This window comes from Dendrobates tinctorius, unplaced genomic scaffold (assembly GCF_039654945.1).
Source record: "Dendrobates tinctorius isolate UK_male_01 unplaced genomic scaffold, ASM3965494v1 ptg000360l, whole genome shotgun sequence".
In the NCBI taxonomy this organism is placed as follows: domain Eukaryota; kingdom Metazoa; phylum Chordata; class Amphibia; order Anura; family Dendrobatidae; genus Dendrobates; species Dendrobates tinctorius.
Genome location: NW_027362026.1, coordinates 5,095,748 through 5,109,862, shown reverse-complemented (window position 1 = coordinate 5,109,862; position 14,115 = coordinate 5,095,748). Strand labels below are relative to the sequence as shown.

General features: G+C 44.4%; 1 long non-coding RNA gene across 1 annotated transcript; it reads right to left on the bottom strand.

The window, feature by feature from the left end:
- Positions 1-3,568: 3,568 nt before the first annotated feature.
- Positions 3,569-6,325, bottom strand: LOC141075534 (uncharacterized). The gene is made up of 2 exons (XR_012227292.1): positions 6,008-6,325; positions 3,569-4,933 (listed from the first exon to the last, which is right to left on the bottom strand). It is a non-coding gene; the product is annotated as an uncharacterized lncRNA (long non-coding RNA).
- Positions 6,326-14,115: the final 7,790 nt, after the last annotated feature.

Below are 14,115 nucleotides of genomic sequence, written 5' to 3'. Positions count from 1 at the left end.
TTTGGGAGGCAGAATGAACAACTAGGCAACAGTACAAGAACAGTTCTTATTTTTGAGGGGTTCACCATTCGGTATAAGTGATAAGATGGATTTATTCTTCATGTAGGTGCAATTACGGCGATAAAAGATTTGTATTTTTTTATATTTTGCTGCTATCACACACTAAAAATGCTTTTTTATTTAAAAGAAAAACTTTTTTTGGTGCAATATTCTGAGAGCTGTAACTTTTTTATTTTGGGTGAATAAAGCTGTTTGAGAGCTTACTTTTTGCGTGACGAGTTGGAGATTTTTTTGGTACAAGTTTTTTGGGTATGATTACAGCGCTACCAGATTTAGATATTTTGTTATGCTGTGCTGCAGACCAAAAACAATATTTTACAAAAACTAATTCAATTTTGCATCAACATATTCTGAAAGCTGTAACTTTATATATTTTTGCCGAATAAGCCATATTAGTGTTTCTTTTTTGCGGGACAGTTTGGCATTTTTGGTACAAACGCTGCGTATTTAGTGGCAAATGATGGTGATGTGTGTGTGCACTTTTTTTGTGTTCTTTTTTTAACTGTTTAAATATTTTGTTTTACTTTTTTCACTTTTTTCGCTTAGTCGCACTGTGGGACATGAATATTATTTAATTTGAATGTTGGTATCATGCATTGCAGTATTCGTATACTGCAACACATAACATGAGAGGTAGACTCACCAAACCCTGACTAATGCACTAGCAGGATGCAGCAGACCCCCATTGATAAAGGCTGGGGCAGCACAGGTGCATTCCACTGATGAAAACAACCAGCAGCCCACCCAAACAATGGAGAGTCTGGCTGCCTAGTGGAAAAATGCACAAAAACAAGGCTTGCATAAGACGTAAGTCACACAGATGTGTGTGATGCAAAGTGTCTGAACAGCCTATTGATCACACCCATATTATTAGCAGGCGGGCTGCTCAGCACTATACAGTGGCGCAAAAAAGTATTTAGTCAGTCAGCAATAGTGCAAGTTCCACCACTTAAAAAGATGAGAGGCGTCTGTAATTTACATCATAGGTAGACCTCAACTATGGGAGACAAACTGAGAAAAAAAAATCCAGAAAATCACATTGTCTGTTTTTTTTTTCATTTTATTTGCATATTATGGTGGAAAATAAGTATTTGGTCAGAAACAAAATTTCATCTCAATACTTTGTGATATATCCTTTGTTGGCAATGACAGAGGTCAAACCTTTTCTGTAAGTCTTCACAAGGTTGCCACACACTGTTGTTGGTATGTTGGCCCATTCCTCCATGCAGATCTCCTCTAGAGCAGTGATGTTTTTGGCTTTTCGCTTGGCAACACGGACTTTCAACTCCCTCCAAAGGTTTTCTATAGGGTTGAGATCTGGAGACTGGCTAGGCCACTCCAGGATCTTGAAATGCTTCTTACGAAGCCACTCCTTCGTTGCCCTGGCGGTGTGCTTTGGATCATTGTCATGTTGAAAGACCCAGCCACGTTTCATCTTCAATGCCCTTGCTGATGGAAGGAGGTTTGCACTCACACATAAAATCTCACGATACATGGCCCCATTCATTCTTTCATGTACCCGGATCAGTCGTCCTGGCCCCTTTGCAGAGAAACAGCCCCAAAGCATGATGTTTCCACCACCATGCTTTACAGTAGGTATGGTGTTTGATGGATGCAACTCAGTATTCTTTTTCCTCCAAACACGACAAGTTGTGTTTCTACCAAACAGTTCGTTTGGTTTCATCAGACCATAGGACATTCTCCCAAAACTCCTCTGGATTATCCAAATGCTCTCTAGCAAACTTCAGACGGGCCCGGACATGTACAGGCTTAAGCAGTGGGACACGTCTGGCACTGCAGGATCTGAGTCCATGGTGGCGTAGTGTGTTACTTATGGTAGGCCTTGTTACATTGGTCCCAGCTCTCTGCAGTTCATTCACTAGGTCCCCCCGCGTGGTTCTGGGATTTTTGCTCACCGTTCTTGTGATCATTCTGACCCCACGGGGTGGGATTTTGCGTGGAGCACCAGATCGAGGGAGATTATCAGTGGTCTTGTATGTCTTCCATTTTCTAATTATTGCTCCCACAGTTGATTTCTTCACTCCAAGCTGGTTGGCTATTGCAAATTCAGTCTTCCCAGCCTGGTGCAGGGCTACAATTTTGTTTCTGGTGTCCTTTGACAGCTCTTTGGTCTTCACCATAGTGGAGTTTGGAGTCAGACTGTTTGAGGGTGTGCACAGGTGTCTTTTTATACTGATAACAAGTTTGAACAGGTGCCATTACTACAGGTAATGAGTGGAGGAAAGAGGAGACTCTTAAAGAAGAAGTTACAGGTCTGTGAGAGCCAGAAATCTTGATTGCTTGTTTCTGACCAAATACTTATTTTCCACCATAATATGCAAATAAAATGAAAAAAAAACAGACAATGTGATTTTCTGGATTTTTTTTTCTCAGTTTGGCTCCCATAGTTGAGGTCTACCTATGATGTAAATTACAGACGCCTCTCATCTTTTTAAGTGGTGGAACTTGCACTATTGCTGACTGACTAAATACTTTTTTGCCCCACTGTATATATGCATCACACAGGAAAAACCAAGCCAACACAAAGAGGTCTAGCTGCATCCTGCAAAAATGATAGAAAGTACAAAAAAGTTGAAAAAATAATGCATATAATAAATACATTAAATGGGGTATTGGTTACTATATAGGCCAAGACAGATAAGCTCGCAACCCAACATCAAGGGTCCCCATTAATTGCGAGTCCCTAACACTAATTTCAAAATAGCGAACATAGCAAATAAAAAAAACATAACATGAGAGGTAGACTCACCAAAACTTTGACTAATGCACTAGCAGGATGCAGCAGACCCCCATTGATAAAGGCTGGGGCAGCACAGTGTCTGAACACACATTTTTGCAGGATGCAGCTTATGTTGGCTTGATTTTCTGTGTACCTGTACACACCAATTTTTCTGTTTTGTTATTTGTATAACAGCTCTCATACCTAGCACTCCACCCACCAGCCTGTGGTGGTTTTACTTGCAGTAGGGACCTACCTTTCTATAAACAGGCTTTGTCCTAGGAAAGGACTCACATTAGATAGGTTCCCAACAACCGGAGATCCACATGTTGTTATCTGCTGGGCCCACCTGAGTTGGCCAAATTATGTGCTAAGCGTCTCCATTTTTTCTTATTATCTAGAGTAGTAATGTAATTCAGATTTCATATATTTCATGTTTACATACTCTAGCACTACAGAGTGCAACTTTATTTGCTAGTTATATAATGAGATCGATACTCTTAGTTTGCACCTGTACACACCAATTTTTCTGTTTGGAAGTGCCAGTCTTTTGTTATTTATATATTGTCTCCAACTTCTGGTGCTGATCATGATTCTAAATATAGGGTAGCCTTTCCCTTTTAATTTAGTTTTATGGATAGATCTCTAACAGCTTGCAATGGCAAATGCATAATCCAGGTGAGTAACCTTTATTTGGTGGTGATTCAGCACATGCCTGATGTTATCGTAGCCAGACTTGAAAAGAAGCACTGACTAGAAACTATATCCTTATTTAAAAAAAAAAAAAAAGCATAGATCATTTCCAATGTCTTCAGTTCAAAAACATTCATCTATCAGGGAACCATATAAAATGTTTTATTTCCGATCTGTCTTTAAAATGTCAGATGAAAAGACTTATCAGGATAGGAGAACAATGGAAGACTATGAGAGTTCTGTGAACATCACAGACCATGGAACCTTCCAGCTTGACGCTGCACATCAAGGCGTATTTATACAGAGATCCTATTGTATGACTGTATGTTCTGTTTAGTATATATTCTAGGTTTGCTTGTACGGAAAATAGCCTCTAAATTTATATGTAGATTTACAAGGCTAAAAAAAACACAGAAGTAAAATGTAACAACCCTATAATGTATCTTTGTATGATTTTTGCTGTTTTCTTCTTTGTTTTAATTTTTTTTTTTTTTATTAAGAAAATGCAGCAAAATAATAAAGATTGAGTGTAGCTATTTTTCTTGTTTTGCTTAAACATTTACTTCCAAGCTTAGTGATCCTTTAAGAACTATTGCTTAACAATTCACATATGTATTCCTGGGGAAAAAACATTTGAAACAAAAAGATGGTGGTTTCCTTGGACCCACCACAATACATTATTCAGTCTACTCTTCATCTATATGGAACATATGTACGTTGTAGAGGTCTCATGGCCAAACTGTTGAGCTGAGTGATTGATTGCACTGATGATTAGCATTGTAGACACATGATGTCACAGGTGTAAGCAGAGAGCAGGAGCACCTCATGGGGAAGTGTTTGTTAGCGTTTCACTAGGCAAGGCGGGCTTCACCGAGTGGACCCTCTGGACCGTGGCACCGAGGGGCCCCGGACGAGCAACCTGGTGGGACCGACCCCTATACAGGGACCGTTAGGAGCAGGCCCAGGGGTTCGAATGCCATGGCAGCCCCTCGGTACCAAGAGGGGCAGCTCGGAATGGACTGGAACAAGACAAAGGACCTGGTCCCACGAGCACAGGGAAGGCGTAGGCTTCAGGAGTAGACAGGAGTAGGTCAGCAGGAGACAAAGACACGGGTAGACAGGACCGGAGTAGGACTGCAGGAATCAGGCATGGGTAGGCAGGACCGGAGTAGGATTGCAGGAACAGTCACGGGTAGGCAGGACCAGAGTAGGACTGCAGGAATCAGGCACGAGTAGGCAGGACCGGAGTAGGACTGCAGGAATCAGGCACGGGTAGGCAGGACCGGAGTAGGACTGCAGGAATCAGGCATGGGTAGGCAGGACCGGAGTAGGACTGCAGGAATCAGGCACGGGTAGGCAGGACCGGAGTAGGACTGCAGGAATCAGGTAAGACACGAGCAGGCAGGGCAGAGCAGGAACCCACACAGGACCGGAGTAGACCTGCAAGGAAGCACAGGGACGTATGAGGACTGGAGCTGTGCACAGGGCAAGGGCACGGGAGCCTTATTGTGTGGATAGCACATCAACGATCAGGCGCCTCCATTATGGGAGGGCGGCCTGAAATAGCCGAGGACCTGCCACCATTGGTCCGGCAGTGCTACTGGGTCAGGACACCACCGGAGCATAAGAACAGGCAGGGAGAGCCGGCCGCGGCCTATGGCGCATGCGCAGGGCTTGCAGTGACGTCACAGGCCGCGGGCCGGTCAGAGGTGGAAGCCGCTGCCGACGGAGGAAGGAGAGAGGCTGCGGCGCTGGAAGGTGAGTATCAGGGCGCGCGACGGGGGGCCGTGGCAGGGCGCGCGACGGGGGCCGTGACAGTGTTTTATATTTTAAAATATATTTGGAATAAATACTGTATGATAAAGTTCTATTGTAAATAAGTGGTTATGCTGCTTGCCTTCCTATTCCTATGCTGCATGTTGGTGGTCTACAACGAAGCTGGCACCTACAAAATGTAAAACCGATACTGAATAACTTTTGGAAGTATGTGGTAAGTCCTGCTTGAGTTATGTATTTTGCTATATCGGTTTATTATTTCAATCCTCTGCTAGCCCATAAATGATAAAATGTTAACCCCTTAGTGACCGCCGATATGCCTTTTAATGGTGGGCAGTAAAGCGCCTTATTCCTCACTGCCATTTTTTAACAGCACTAAGGAAGAAATACATGCAGCTGAACGCTTCGATCCGAGAGCCGGCAGCAGTGCCGGGTATTGACGTGCGAGACTCGTGCAATTTTTTTCGCAAGTCTGACCCCGGCCTACAGCTGACACTCTGACTGATTTTGGAACCAATCGAGGATGATTAACCCCCTAAATACCTATCTGAGTGGTTAAAAGGGGGTTAAAAGATGCTCTTTGGCAGGATCGTCCCCACCCCGGGATTGTAATCACTATCGCTATAAGCAGGGTCTCGCGGGCTGTCAGTGAGTCACTGACGGGTCTCATGCGTTGCCGTATACGAGACAGCGAACATAGCAAATCAAAAAAACACATAACATGAAAGGTAGACTCACCAAAACCTTGACTAATGCACTTGCAGGATGCAGCAGTTCCCCACTGATAAAGGCTGAGGAAGCACAGGTGCATTCTACTGATGAAAACAACCAGCCACCCACTGAAACAATGGAGGGGCTGGCTGCCTAGAGGAAATCTAATCCACTATGCTGTCACAGCTGGCTGCTGCAGGTTTTGATGCTGCATAAATATGCAAACCCGTCATAGCTCTTGACCGTGGGCACGTACCCTAAGGTTTGCACTCTGTAGTGCTATAATATGTAAACATGAAATATATGAAATCTCTAGAGTAGTAATGCAACTCAAATTTCACATAGTTCATGTTTACATGCTATAGCTCTACAGAGTGCAACTTTATTTGCTTGTTGTAGCAAACAGGGAATTCAGAACTATAAATATCATGAATTATGGAAAAGACTCCACAATATGGATATCTTACCAAAGACAAGGAAGTCAATAAATCTCCAAAAAGAATTCAATTAAAATAAAAAATTTTGTTATTCAACAATCAGTACTGCCACCTGAAATTTCAGGGTCCCATACTAGCAAAACTTTAGTGCCCCCTTGAGACTCCACCGAAGCTCCACCCCAGCTCCGTCTCCAACACTCGAACCTTCCTCAGTCCTGCCACTCTTGGAAAACTCCATTTCTGCACCATGTCCTCACCAACCACATATTAACAGTTCCCATCACTAGATCACATACATAACCATCAGCTTCTGTTTTGTCAAAAACATTTTTTTAAGCCGCCACCACAGGTTAGTCTAATTTGGCCGGGCCCTACTCTTCTATAACCTATTAAACATTTGTTAAAATATCCAATACTCTTTTGAGGTATATTTTTATTTATACTTCTTTAAGGGAATGTGTCACATACATTTTTTAAAATGAACAATAATACTAAATACAAGGAACAAATGCCATCACACTGTGACCAAACCACACATTACCACTACATACTGACCGAATAATACCACATACAAGGAATAAATACTGTCACACTTTGGCCAGACCACATATTACAACCACTTGGTGACTGAATAATACCACATACAAGGGACAAACACCACCTCAGTTACCAAATAATACCACATACAAGGGACAAATACCGTCACACCTTGGCAGGATAACATATTGCCACCTCATAGTGACTGTATAATACCACATACAAGGGACAAATACCATCACACCATGGCCACACCACATATTACTACCTCATGCTAGGGACAAATAGCGCCACACCATGACCAGATCACATATTACCGCCACATAGTGACCAATATTACCGCATACAAGGGATAAATACTGTCACACCATGACCAGATCACATATTACCATCACATAGGCACTAAATAATACTACTTACAAGAGACAGATACAATCGAACCATGATGAGATATTACCACCACTGTTATGATTGAGTCACCGTAGGAGGCAAAAATAGAAATGCTAGCTAAGTCCAGAAAACCAGAGAAGTTGGCAGCTATTGGATTGCAGACCCCTGAACCTATCAACACAGCTAGCAGTAGCCGTGGGGGGCTCCTACGATGCCCTAGGCCCCTCGATCACAGCCGGAGGACTACATAGCCTAAAGACAGAAAGGGAAATCTAAACTGCCCCAGAGCAGACCCCAAAGCAAAAGGCAGCCCCCCACATATAATGATGGTGAAGCAAGAAGAAAGAACAAAACACAGACAGAAAGAGAGACTGAGCAAAGATGGGGCCCACGCTAGCTTAGATAGGAAAGGACAGGAAGGCTGCTGTCTGCAATCCGTGAAAAACCCTATGAAAGTAAGAGCCAATAAACTGACAGTAAAAAAGGCCCTGAAGACGCTAGGCTTCAAAAAGCTATGTCAGTACTCAGGAATATTCTGAAGACAGAGCAACAGGCAAAAGGAGATTCAGCTCACCCCAGCAGAGAATGGCAGAATCCAGAAAAGCAAGGAAAACAAAACACTAATACAAAAAGGCAAAGCAGAAATCTTAGCTTTAGATGAGCAGGAATCAGACTGGTTTCCTAGAAGTCCACAGAGAAATCACCCGCAGGCCAGAAGGGCGTCGGCAGCCTTATATCCAGTCATTAACTCCACTCAGCCAGTCATCATCATCAGCCCCAGGTGTTTGACAATCAGGCTCACTACCTTTCTTCACCAGAAGAGGGAGTTCCTCGGGCCTCAGTAGTGAAGGGGAAAATGAACTCACAACACACCACATAGTTACCGAATACTACAATACTGATCATTAATAAAAAAAACACAATACTAATATTACCATAAGTGCAATTACACACAGCTCTGTATATACTGTCAGTGTACATGTAATAGAGTGATCACCAGTGACATTATACACAGGAGCTCTGTATATAGTGTCAGTGTACAGATAATACAGTGCTCACTGGTGAAATTATACACAGGAGCTCTGTACATAGTATACAGTGTATATTGTCAGTATACAGGTAGTACAGGGATCACCAGTGACATTATACTGTAACATCCCTGCTGGCATCACTGCATAGCTTCCCATCACGCACAATGCTGATACACCAACTTACCACTCCAGGCCATGCAGTGAGTTCTGCCTGCTGCAATCTGTAAAGCACGTGTTCTCTGCTTTCCATGTGCATACTTCCTGGCTATAGGGCAGCTGTGTCTGCTCTTCCTGATACTTAAAGTGACAGTGTGCGCACTCTTATGTGTCCCCAGCCTATTACCAAGAGGCGCCTAGCACTTAAGGCATCTCCACAATGGGAAGATGGCTGAGCAACATTCTCTCTCAGACTACTGTATGTCCAGATACTGAGTTGCCAGGTCCTGTCCTGTTTCTGCTTTTGTTTCCACCACCCTGAGGTCTGTTGTATACCCAAGCTGTATATGTGGCGCCCCAGGAGTACGGTTGCCACAGAGACCTTACCTCCCTCCTAGGGAGAGTGTTATCATGCCTGGAAGCAAGGAAGGGATCTCTTTATCAGGTAGTTCCAGCATACAACACAGTTCCTGCTCCAGGCCATCAGAGGGAGCTCTAAACCCGATTTCAGGGGAGCTGCTCTCTCTGGTAAGAAGCAGGAAGTTAGTTAGGGAGTTGAGGCCTGAACAGGGAGATGAGAGGATGTGTGGAAGAAGAGCTGGGGACTGGAGGATAGCAGAGCTCATTCCCAAGCTTGAGCGCAAGAGATCGGATGCCGGAGTCCGAGGCTGTTTGGATGCTAAAGGTCCCACAGCAGAATCCGGAGGACAAGAGGCTGCAGATCCTCTATTCCCAACCAAGACTCGATGACACAGCAGCACGTGTGAGCCGGAGATGCCATAAAGCAGCGATCCCTGAAGTAGGCTACAGCTGCCTGTCATGCAAGTGGAGTTCTATCTAAGTAATAGACAGAAACAGGAACTTGAGTGGAGTTCATAACAACAAGTACATCAGAGAATAGCGCTAGAGAGGAGACCTCATAACCCATCTGTATAATAAGATTTCCAAATTGCTTTCAGGCTAACCGACTCCAACACCAACTGTAACTTGAGCCCTGGACTGTACCTACAAACCACAGTGAAAGGTAATGGAAACTTCACTCTGTTGTGTCCTTTGAATTCTTTCTGCAATACCTTCTCAGCACTGCTACATCCCTTGCTAACTACTACATCACCATCTTCCTCAATATCTTTCATCTGCCCTGGGACAAAGCTCTACCTGTGGGGAGCTATACAAACTCTGCTACATCACCATCAGTCCCAGTGGATCTGCACTGCAGCGCTGGTCACTTCTGATCAGATACCACAGGTGGCGTCACAAACACTTTATTACAAAAAACTCTTTATTTTTCATCCCTTGTAAATATACCCCTTTTATTGGACGCCCAGGGCCATGGACCGGGTAACTGCCGCTGTGACACTGCCCCTTTTAAGAAGTGGCTAGGTACCGAGTACCCCACTGCCCTGGTGGGTGCTCCATATACCCAGGCCTGAATCCTGTGTCATGAACTTATTCCCATTTCTGACCTTGTCTGAACTAAGTCATATTCCTGAACCTGTTTGTATCCTAGTCTGAAGTGTTCCCTACCCTGCTGTGTCTATCCTTTACTCCTTAAACTCGCAATGTCTGTACCAGCGCCTATCTCGATTCTGTTGTCTCTGCACAATGTTTGTGACGTTGGTGTGCACTTGTTAATTCATTGTAAGTACTTGTGTGAATCTGGTCCTTACTGCTAATTCTCCACTTCTGCGGCTCTGCTGTTGTTCTGCATTTGCGGCTCAGCTGTTGTTCTGCATCTGCAGCTCTGCTCTTGTTCCGCATCTGCGACTCTGCTCCTGTTCCATATCTGTGGCTCTGCTTCCGTTCCACATCTGCGGCTCCTTGTTTGTCCTGTATGAACTGGGTCCTATCTGTTCACGTATTCGTGACCCCTGGCCTGCAGGGGTAAATGTGATCCCAAAAATAGCTGGAAAAACTGTCACTACTGTACTCTCTGACCTTTATATAGTACTTTCAGCTCTCAGAATAGCTGAGATATTGAAGTACTATGTATGTGCTGTAACGCTCCTGACTGTCTTCCTGCACTACAGTCACCTACTACTAAAATACTCCAGGTAACTCTCACAAGAGCTTTTGTGTTTTCGAGATAATTTATGGATGATTTACAAAAGCACAACTCTCCCTAGCAGCTGCTCACACTCTCCCTACGCTAGCACTAGCTGTGTTCTGGATGCAATAATAATAATAATAATAAATTTTATTTTTATAGCGCCGACATATTCCGCAGCACTTTACATTTCAGAGGGGATTTGTACAGACAATAGACATTACAGCATAACAATAATCACATACAGTAGATTATAACAAATACCAAGAGGAGTGAGGGCCCTGCTCGCAAGCTTACAGTCTATGAGGAAAGAGGTAGACACGAAAGGTGGGTGGTAACAGTTGCCCTGATTGTATGGACCAGCCATAATGTTAAGTGTGTAACAGTACAGACACAGAGGGCTAATGGATGCATAAAGCATGTGGGAACATGATGCTGGGAACCTGGTTATGGTAAAACTTTTGGCTCTGCCACACAGGGATAGGTTAGGTTAATGTGTTGAGGCGATAGGCCAGTCTGAATAAATGCGTTTTCAGGACACGCTTAAAATTGTGGGGATTGGGGACTAATCGTATTGACCTGGGAAGTGCATTCCAAAGAATTGGCGCGGCACGTGTAAAGTCTTGGAGACGGGAGTGGGAGGTTCTGACTATTGAGGATACCAACCTCAGGTCATCAGCAGAACGGAGGGCGCGGGTAGGGTGGTATACTGAAACAAGGGAGGAGATGTAGGGTGGTGCTGAGCCATGGAGGGCTTTGTGGGTGAGGGTAATAAGTTTACACTGAATTCTGGAGTGGATGGGTAGCCAGTGTAATGACTGGCACAAGGTAGAGGCATCGGTGTAACGATTGGTGAGGAATATGATCCTGGCTGCAGCATTCAAGACAGATTGGAGAGGGGAGAGTTTGGTAAGAGGGAGACCGATTAGAAGAGAGTTACAATAGTCGAGACGAGAATGAATAAGAGAAACAGTAAGAGTTTTTGCAGAGTCAAAAGTAAGAAAAGGTCGAATTCTAGAAATGTTTTTGAGGTGCAGATGACAAGAGCGAGCCAGTGATCGAATGTGGGGGGCAAAGGAAAGCTCGGAATCAAGTATGACCCCAAGACAGCGGGCATGTTGCTGGGGAGTAATAGTGGAACCACACACGGAAATGGCAATGTCGGGTGTAGGTACATTAGTAGTGGGAGGAAACACAAGGAGTTCAGTCTTTGACAGGTTCAGTTTCAGATATAGTGAGGACATGATATTAGACACAGCGTTTAGACAATCGCCAGTGTTTTCTAGAAAGGCTGGCGTGATGTCAGGAGAAGAAGCGTATAATTGGGTGTCATCAGCATAGAGATGGTACTGGAAACCAAATCTACTGATTGTTTGACCAATAGGGGCAGTGTACAAGGAGAAGAGGAGGGGGCCTAGAACTGATCCTTGAGGAACCCCAACAGTAAGGGGAAGGTGAGAGGAGGAGGAACCGGCAAAAGAAACAGAAAAGGAGCGGTCGGAGAGATAGGAGGAGAACCAGGAGAGAACGGTGTCCTTGAGGCCAATGGAATGGAGCATAGTGAGGAGGAGCTGATGATCCACAGTGTCGAATGCTGCAGAGAGATCCAGGAGAATTAGCATGGAGTAATGACCATTTGATTTAGCTGTTAGCAGATCATTAGAGACTTTAGTGAGGGCAGTTTCAGTGGAGTGTAAAGAGCGGAAACCGGATTGGAGAGGGTCGAGAACAGAGTTTTCTGAGAGATAGCGGATAAGACGGGAGTGGACCAGGTGTTCCAGGAGTTTAGAGATGAAGGGAAGATTAGAGACAGGTCTATAGTTAGCGGCACAGTTTTGGTCGAGGGATGGTTTTTTAAGTAGTGGATGTATGATGGCATGCTTAAATGAGGAGGGAAAAATACCAGAAGAGAGAGAGAGGTTAAATATTTTAGTTAGGTGAGGGGTGACAGCAGGGGAAAGGGACTGGAGGAGATGTGACGGAAATGGGTCACTGGTGCAAGTAGTTGGGCGAGAAGATGCAAGGAGCCTGCTTACTTCTTCTTCTGTGACTGGTTCAAAATCAGAGAGTGAGTTAGATGCAGTGGGGGAGGGAGGACAGTGCATGGTATGAGGGGATTTGGAGATAATTTCATGTCGGATCTGGTCAATTTTTTCTTTGAAGTAATTGGCCAGATCGTCAGCTCGGATCTCAGTGGTTGGGGCCTGTACTCTTGGCTTGAGTAGAGAATGAAAAGTGTCAAAGAGACGTTTCGGGTTATTGGACTTCGTTTCGGGTTATTGGACTTCGTTTCGGGTTATTGGACAATGTGCAGAAAATGGTGGTGGCAGGACTTATATAGAGCCTATGAGTCATAGGCTATGACAGATCTATGACGCTGCATGGCCAGCCAACCATAGTAATGCCACAACCAAGAAGGCTGTGGCATTACTGTGATTGGCTAATATGCTGGGCGGGAGATCCGAATATTGCGAGGCGAGTAGGGAAATACTCGCTATGTTCCGAGTACCGCGATTACCGCATTACTCGCCGAGTAATAAATACTTGCGAATATACTCGCTCATCCCTATTACATAGATATAGGACCTCTGTATTTACTATTTAGGGTATAATGTAAGTGAACAAGTAATACACTGCCTCATTTGTGACATCTCTTGCTGAAGTCATTCATCTTCATCCAGCAGAGACTGACATCACTTCTTCCTACCAGGACACATTCCCCAATTCTACAATACGCCAGAAGAAAAAATACCACAGTGTCGTCCTGCACAGTAACAGGACCCCGCCACCGAAAACAGTATCCTCAAAAATAAAATAAATCACAGCAGTAATAATATCCCTTAATTCGCCCCTACAGTGACAATGTTCCACATTCTTATCTTATGTGTACTCCGTTGCATACCCCTTGTGTCTCCATGAGTATCATTCATGTCCCCAAATGTTATCACATTCTGCCCCCATGTCTCTCCACTCTGTCCCCATGTCTGTTCATACTGCCCCCATGTCTCTCCACAGAGCCCCTATGTCTCTCCATACTGCTCTCATGTTGCTCCATACTACTCCCATGTCTCTCCATACTGCCTCCATGTCTCTCCATACTGCCTCCATGTCTCTCCATACTGCTCCTATGTCTCTCCATACTGCTCTCATATCTCTCCATACTGCTCCCATGTCTCTCCATAATGTCCCCATTGTGCGACTTTTCAAAAAATTATCTCCTTACCTGGCTGCAGTCCGGTGGTGTCCCCTACTCATCTGAGGCACAGATGCGCCAGCGTATGGCACTGACGTCATATGCGGGCGATGTGCCTGTGATTGCTGGGGGCTTTTAACTGTTGCCATGCAGGAAAGCCTTCCTGCACAACAATACAGATTTTCTGAACTTGCAGAATCCTGACACTGGGGCCCAGTGAGCAGAAGAGCTCCTGCTCACTGGGTGCTATACGCGATAAGGGCAGTAATGCCATGATGTTGACCGTGTCAGCAATTATGAATAATAGTAAAAAAAAAAGCCTTGCTATTTAACAATGGCATATT